At 39.4% G+C, this 7851-nt stretch overlaps 1 pseudogene; it reads right to left on the reverse strand.

Moving 5' to 3' along the window:
* Positions 1-4328: 4328 nt before the first annotated feature.
* On the reverse strand, positions 4329-4611 carry LOC142440977 (protein canopy homolog 1 pseudogene; annotated as a pseudogene).
* Positions 4612-7851: the final 3240 nt, after the last annotated feature.

Raw genomic sequence — 7851 nt, forward strand, 5'->3', positions numbered from 1 at the left:
TATACTCCAAGGACAAACATTTCTCAATTCTATGCTCCTTGTTAATCAACCTCAAGCAAATCTTTGAAAAATACACTGGAGGTTATATGGTTCCCTAAGGACTATTCCAAGGCCAACAAGAAGAGAAGATTGATATGATGATATGACACCTCTGTAAAATATCCAAAAGTTACCCAGAGTGAGGACTTAATGGCTTCATACACCATCAATATGAGTGATACTCTTGGTGAAAAAATTTATGGAAATAATTAATTTGGTACACAGAGCAATTCCTTTTTGATATGGCACCACTCTATCATTCCTCAAGGAAAATATAGTGGAAATCACAACATGCATATAGCTTGGAGAACCAAAACAAGGAGGCATGATTTCTTTCCAGAAAAGTTAGTTTTTTTTTCAGCATACCAACAGTCTAATAAATCGCCTTGTTTCTCTTTCTCTTCACTATCTCTACTGTCAATTTTGTACCACACTGAGGTTTCATGTTAAAAGTAAAGGCTTGAGTAGACTCCAGAAAAGAGAGTAAGACAACTTTGTAAATAGTTTCTTTTTATCAATCACTTTCTGATCAGAAATTGTAAGTGAGCAATACCCCCTGATCGCACATGAAGTAAATCGTATCTGAAAAATACCTCTGAGTTATTAGAAATATGAATTTGTGGAGTTCTACAATAATTAAATCAAACAAAATGATCCCTTTTTGGTTAATGCATGAACCTTGTATAGCCTTGCTCACCCTAGGGATTCCTGAGTTAATAATCCATGTCAGCACCATCATTCATGCACATCCATTCTTTTTCAGTCTTCTCTATTCAATGCCAAGCTTTCACAAGCATGTGAAATAATTGATAGTAGCGTGGCTTGGGTCAGGCACACCATAGTCCTAAAAGTAACATCCTTGCTTTTTAACACTTTAAAGGTTAGAATGTTTTATTGTGCAGCAAATGTACTCAATACAATGCTTCTTTTGATCTCTTAGCTTCTGTCTCCGTGAACATTGATGGTGGATCCCAGCAAGATTAAATCCTTGACAACTCCAATCCTTTCTCCACTTATCATGATGTTACTTACTAGTCCAGTTGTGAGGATGTTTGTGTTCTTTATATTGTATAATCCACAACGAAGGCTGCATCCTTGACCTTCATCAGCAAGCAAGATTGTGTCATCCGCATACTTAGGGTGTTCATAAGCCTCCCCCCATCCTGATACCACATCTTCTTTATATAATCCAGCTTCTCTGATATCTGCTCAGCACACAGATTGAATAAGGATGGTGAAAGAGTACAACACTAGCACATCTTTCTTGATTTTAAGTCATACATTATTCCCCTTTTCTTCTCCCAAAACTGCCTCTTGATCCACGTACAAGTTTCTCATGAACACAATGTAGTGTCCAGGAATTCCCATTCTTCTCAAACTTATCCATAATTTGCTACAGTCCATATAGTTGGATGCCTTGCATCATCAATAAAAAACAAGTAATCATATTTCTGGTATTCTCAATTTCAGCCAAGAACCGTCTGACACCAACCATGATATCCCTTGTTCTTTGGCCTCTTCTGACTCTCTGGCAGCTCCCTGTCAATATAATGCTGCAAACATTGTTGGGTAATCTTCAGGGAAATTTATTTGCATGTGATATCGATGGCATTGTTCTGTAGATTGAGCATTCTGTTGGGCCGTCTTTCTTTGGAATGGGTACAAATGTGAATCCCTTCCAGGTAGTTGACCAAATAACCGTCTTCTAAATTTCCTCACATAGATAGTGCCTCATTAGCTAGTGCCTCATTAGCTTGTTGAAACATTTTAATGGGTATTCCATTAATTCCTGGAGTCTTACTTTTGGCTAAAGTTTTCAACGCATCTTGAACTTCTTCCTTAGTACAGGTTGTTCTCACTCATATGTTATCTCTTGAAATGGTTGAATGTCAACTACTCTATTTGCTACAGTGACTATAGATCTATTAATATGTTTCTTCAGATGGCAATGGCAATTTCTGAATGTGGTTAAAGTCATGGACCTTGAACTGAGGGGAGGAATAGACTGCATTATCCAGATTGTCCCACTCAATCACTGGACTAATGATTTGCAGAGACTCCTCCAGTCAGAGAGACAATATGATTTCCTTTCAATTTCATAAATAATATATTACACAATCCCACTCATCCTATAATCCATTTAATTTAAATGGTAAAGATATTTTTAACACTATTTCATGTGTAATTTCGGTTTTAATTTAAATTTTTAAAGCTTAGAATGTTTTATTGATGCCTTTACAAATAAGTAACTTGGTTAATATGCTAGGGAAAATCCTTCATGTCCCAAAGTTTTCACTTTTATTTGACAGACAAATTATTTTTTAGCTGAACATAGTTTTCTTAAAATGTAATCCTTTCCACTCAACAAGCTATAGATAATTTCCCAGTTTCTTAGCTTTTATTGTGGCATAGGCAAGTCCTGTAACTTAAATGCAGTCTTTTTTAGATACAAAACTATCTTTACGGGAACATCCAAGAATAAACAGAAAACACTACTTAGCAAAACCTAGCATAATCATTATAAAAATCCTGATCCGCGGTCCTCTCCTTTCAGAGAAACACCATTCCCATCAAGGAAACCCCCACGCATCCATGGGAAGAAGGCGCAATCACCCATGTTCCTTAGGTCATTGGCACGAGTTGAGATGTTCGTGGTTTCTATGATCAGTATTAGAATTGTCTTTACCTGAACATTTTCAATAGACCATTAGAGGGAGAAAACAATCTCGTTAGGGTGACCCTACAGTCACCCACAAATGCTACATTGTCAAGAGAAGGTGACTTATTACCCCCAAAGTTTCCACTGTCTTCTTGTAGTCTATTTTAAGAAAGAATACTCCTGTGTAGTGAGTATCTTTACCAAGAAAGGCTAAATTAGGAAGATGTTGGGGACTTACTATTTTCAATGCTATTTTAATCTTAAATAGACAATTTTCTTTAAAAAGATATAGGAAATAGCAATTTTACTCTCCTACCGGAAAATAGTGCTAATTATGTTTTTATTTTCTATCAGCTGATTGGGTCGTCCATACTCTGTAGAGCCCAGACCACTTGGCTAGCAGCAGGGAGCCCCAAAAAAGCATACATTGTTTGTCAAATAAATAAGTGGCATTAACTTACAAATCTGACTCTTAACCAGAGGTAAGAGTGAGGAGGAGGAAATGGAATTCTCTTTCCTTTAATTTTGGCCAAATTGTACAATTTTAAGAATGGTTTAAATAGTGTCCTTCCTAAGCAATGATGAAATGAATATACAGCAAAATGTTTTATTCTTAGTTCTTTGGAGGCAAAACGGACATGATCCTGCCACCAAATTCTCCCTGAGAACAGTGACTTTTCTCTTTAAATGAATACAATCTCTGCCCCTTTAATAATTCGTGTTCAACTCAACCCGCCTGGAACAGCGAAGTGCCCTGAGTGAGTGTCATTCCGCCCCAGCGTTAAGGCGGCCACAGCTCTAAGACACGCTCGTTTAGAAGAAGGCCAGAAATCAAATCTACACACTAAATGTGATCTGAAAAATCTTTTTAAAAAATCAAGAGTTTTCAGTCAAACAAAACATTGTCATTGGGGCTATATTTTAAGTAACATGGTTTAGTGTAAAAAAATTTTAAATCACCTTTCCAAGTTATTTGACTCCAGAATGTATTTTCTCTAAAGGCCAATTTAAGCTTTGTTGACTATCCAAAGCGTCTGCTCTTTTCTTTCCTATTTTCCCCACATTCAACTTCATCTTAGGGATTCAGAGCTTTTAAATTTATGATTTCTAGGAATGTAATTCTAAATCCCAACAAAAAGTGGCTTATTTTACCCATAATTGTATAAAAGCCAGAAAACTAAATTCAGGGTTTGTTACAACATATTTACTTAATTCTATGACCAATCAAGTGTTTAAAAATCAAATCAAGTCCTTATCAAGTAGCACTTTCCACATATGTATGTATATATATACATTTGCTATAGAATATTCAGCATGTATTATTAAACCCTTATTTCATTATCCAATGTCTTTGCCTTTCTTTCCTTTTTCTGAATTAAATGCTTTATTACCTAGTCTGTGTATATCAAAACCTACAAAGGTAATTTAAAAGTTTAATGGGCTCCTCAACTTGACCTATAGAAAGAATAAAGTTTGTCAAACAACAGATTTTCAATAAAAAGTGTACAGTAGACAAACTTGAAATTAATTAAGAAATATATAGTTTCTTATCCTGAAGACACAGCCTGTGGACATTGTTTAACCTGATGGGGGGCGATTTGATTCTCTCTGTGACTCGCTTCAGTCGCTCCTACAATCCAGTGTGGTTAGTGGAAGAAAGTCCACACAGATCTGACTTTTTCCTACACAGCTTGTCAGCTAGATCGTCTGCCTCCTGAGCGATAAGAGAGAATACTTCATCTTCATCTTCTTCTGTTATCGTTTCACACCCGAATTTCAAAGGTCTGTAAGCATCAGAATAAAAGCAGAACTTTTCAAAATTCCTTACATATTTTTTCTCCTTTCCTGGGAGCAAATCTCTTAAAAGTTCGCTCCTTCATTAGAGGGTCATCTTTGAGTTTGTAGTCCTTCATTCGCTCACATTCTTTGTCCGAAAGGTCTGTTAAGAATGCCCGGGACTGAGCCGAAGGGAATGACGAGAGGAAAGTTCAGTCCTAGCTCCTAACTCCAGCTTTCTTCGGGATCCACGCCTCTGTCCGTCCAGAACCCTCTCTGCAGAAGTCAGTGAGCTTCATCACCTTTAGACACTTTTAGACCCCACTCCCGCCCCAGTGAGGGTCTCATCGCCAGCGCGTTAAGGGTCAAAGAGCCCTCCTCCCACTTTGTAACCGAGACAAAAAAAAAAACCCTGGGCAGTCTAGACAGGTCAAGATCTAAACGCATGTTTTTAAATCATTTTATCGGGGCTTGTACAATTCTTATCACAATCCATACATACATCCATTGTGTCAAGCACATTTGTACATTTGTTGCCATCATCATTCTCAAAACATTTGCCTTCTACTTGAGCCCTTAGTAGATGCTGTTCATTTTTCCCCTCCCTCCCCTCTCCCCCCTAACTCATGAACCCTTCATCATTCATAAATTATTATTATTTTGTCATGTGTTACATTGTCAAACGTCTGCCCTTGCCTTCTTCTCTGCTGTCCATCCCCCAGGGAGGAGGCTATATGTAGATTCTGGTAATCAGTTTCCCCTCTCTACCCCACATTCTCTCCACCCTCCCAGCATCACTACTCTTACCGCTGGTCCTAAGGGAGTCATCTCTCCTGGGTTCCCTATGTTTCCAGTTTCTATCTGTACCTATGTACATCCTCTGGTCTAGCCAAATTTGTAAGGTAGAATTGAAATCATGAGAGTGAGGGGGAGGAAGCATTTAAGAACTAGAGGAAAGTTATATGTTTCATTGTTTCTACTCTGCACCCTGACTGGCTCATATCTTCCCCACAACCCTTCAGTAAAGGGTGTCCGCTTGACTATCAATGGGCTTTGAGTCTCCACTCTGCACTCACCCACATTTACAATGATATGATTTTTTGTTCCTTGAGGCTTGATATCTGATCCCTTTGACAGCTCGTGGTCACACAGGTTGGTGTGTTTCTTCCATGTGCACTTTGTTGCTTCTGAACTAGATGGCCACTTATTTATCTTCAAGACTTTAATACCCCAGACACTATATCTTTTGATAGCTGGGCACCATCAGCTTTCTTTGCCACATTTGCTTATGCACACATTTGTCATCATTGATCATATCAGGGAGGTAGGCACCATTGATATGATTTTTAGTTCTCTGATGTCTGATAACTGGTCCCTTCTACACCTTGTGGTCAGACAGGCTGGTGTGCTTCTTCCATGTGGGCTTTGATGCTTCTTAGCTAGATGGCCACTTGTTTATCTTCAAGCCTTTAATACCCCAGATGCTATATTTTTTGATAGCCGGCCATCGTCAACTTTCTTCACCAAGTTTTCTTATGCACATACTTTTCTTCAGCAATCATGTCGGGAAGGTGTGCATCCTGGAATGTCAATTTAATAGAACAATGTGTTCTTGTAATAAGTAAGTGCTTGAGTGGAAGCCCAATGTCCATCTGCTGCCTATACTAAACCTATAAATATATGCACAGAGATCTTTTCCCCATACTCTTATATAAATATATTTACATATGTACATTCCCATCTTTAGACCTCTATAAATACCCTTTGTCACCTAGTTCTTTCCTCTATTTCCTTTTATTTTCCTCTTGTCCCACTATCATGCTCAGCCTTCATTTGGGTTTCAGTAATTTCTCTCGGTTACCTTGCCCTTGCTGACTCCCTACCAGGCCTCTCACACCCTCCTTGCTACTAATTTTGAATCACTTATTCCTCCCCTGTCCCTGGGTTGGTCAGCACCACCTCTTTGCCCCATCTCTCCCGTCTCCCATGTCTCCCCAGAACCATTGGTCCCATTGTTTTCTCTTCCAGACTATTTATCCAGTCTATCTTGTCTAGATATATCTGTAGAGATAATAATATGGACCAAAAATCAAGCCATAGCAAGATAGGCAATGAGTGAGACAGCAATGACAACAAAAAAAGAAACCAATTACCCATAGAAGAATAAATTAATTAAAAGGAAAAAATGTTAAAAAGAAAGAAAAACCTGTAAATAGATGAATGTCTGATTTTTTATCAGTGAGGTCCAGTGGCCCCAGAGTCTGTCCTTTGTACTCCCTTGGGGCTCCCTACTCTGCTCCCATGTTTGCTCTGCTGCACGCTTTTAGTGGTTTGCCTCAATGTCACAGGGTCAGTCTGGGCCAGTCCCGACACTGAGTCTCCAGTGTTGACCCCATTAGGGCCCTGGGCCATCAAGGGATGGTGAGTCTCGTAGTGGGATCGGCCATATTGTCCACTCTGTACATGGGCTGTTCAGAGTAGAGATATTGTCCTCCAGGGCTGGTGGGCCAGGATGTGCCTCACTCTCTCTTCCTCCCCCTTCATTTGCTTCCATTTGCTCTGATCAATCATGTCCCTCTCCCCTAGCTGCAGCTTCACTGCCATCCTCTCAAGTAAATTTTCTGGGGGTGGGGCAGTTGTCCAAGTAGCTGGTATGGGAGCCAAGCCCTCAGGCCCCTCCACTGGCTCCCCACTCCTTGCCGGCACACTGCATTCGTCTGACACTGGCTTTATATCTGGTCCCTCTTTCCCTGTGGAGACACAAACAATTACCTCCCCTTGAGTCCGTCAGTTTCCTATTCCCCCATCACACATCTTTTATTTTCTCTTTCCCTTTTCCTCCCTCTACCCCCGTTTTACTTGGCTACCATATGTACCCCTGGATTTGGTCTGACCCCTGCTATACTACCTGGACCTCACCCCTGGAGTGTTTGTACACGGTAGCTTTTTCCCTGTGCCCCTTTTGCACTTACCTTTCTGTTCTCTCTCTCTCTCTCTCTCTCTCTCTCTCTCTCTATATATATATATATATATATATATATACACACATATGTATATGTATATAGATATACCTCACGGGACTCATGTTATGCTTGGCTTACTTCACTTAGCATAATTTCCTCCTGTTCTTCCCATGAGGCGATATGCTTCATGCGTCCTTCACTGCTTTTTAGTGATACATAGTACCACGGTTTTTTTAATCCACTTGTCTGTTGATGGAAATTTGGATTGCTAAATACATTTTTTAAGAGAATGCACTTCAATCTGTAACTTGGTTTAATTTTTATTTTGTTCTGATTGTTCAGAAATATTGTCACATGTAAGATCATGTCTCCTCTTCCTCCTCCTCTCCCTCCTTATTCCTTCCCCTTTCATTA

Source organism: Tenrec ecaudatus, chromosome 2, assembly GCF_050624435.1.
Source record: "Tenrec ecaudatus isolate mTenEca1 chromosome 2, mTenEca1.hap1, whole genome shotgun sequence".
Classification (NCBI taxonomy): Eukaryota; Metazoa; Chordata; class Mammalia; order Afrosoricida; family Tenrecidae; genus Tenrec; species Tenrec ecaudatus.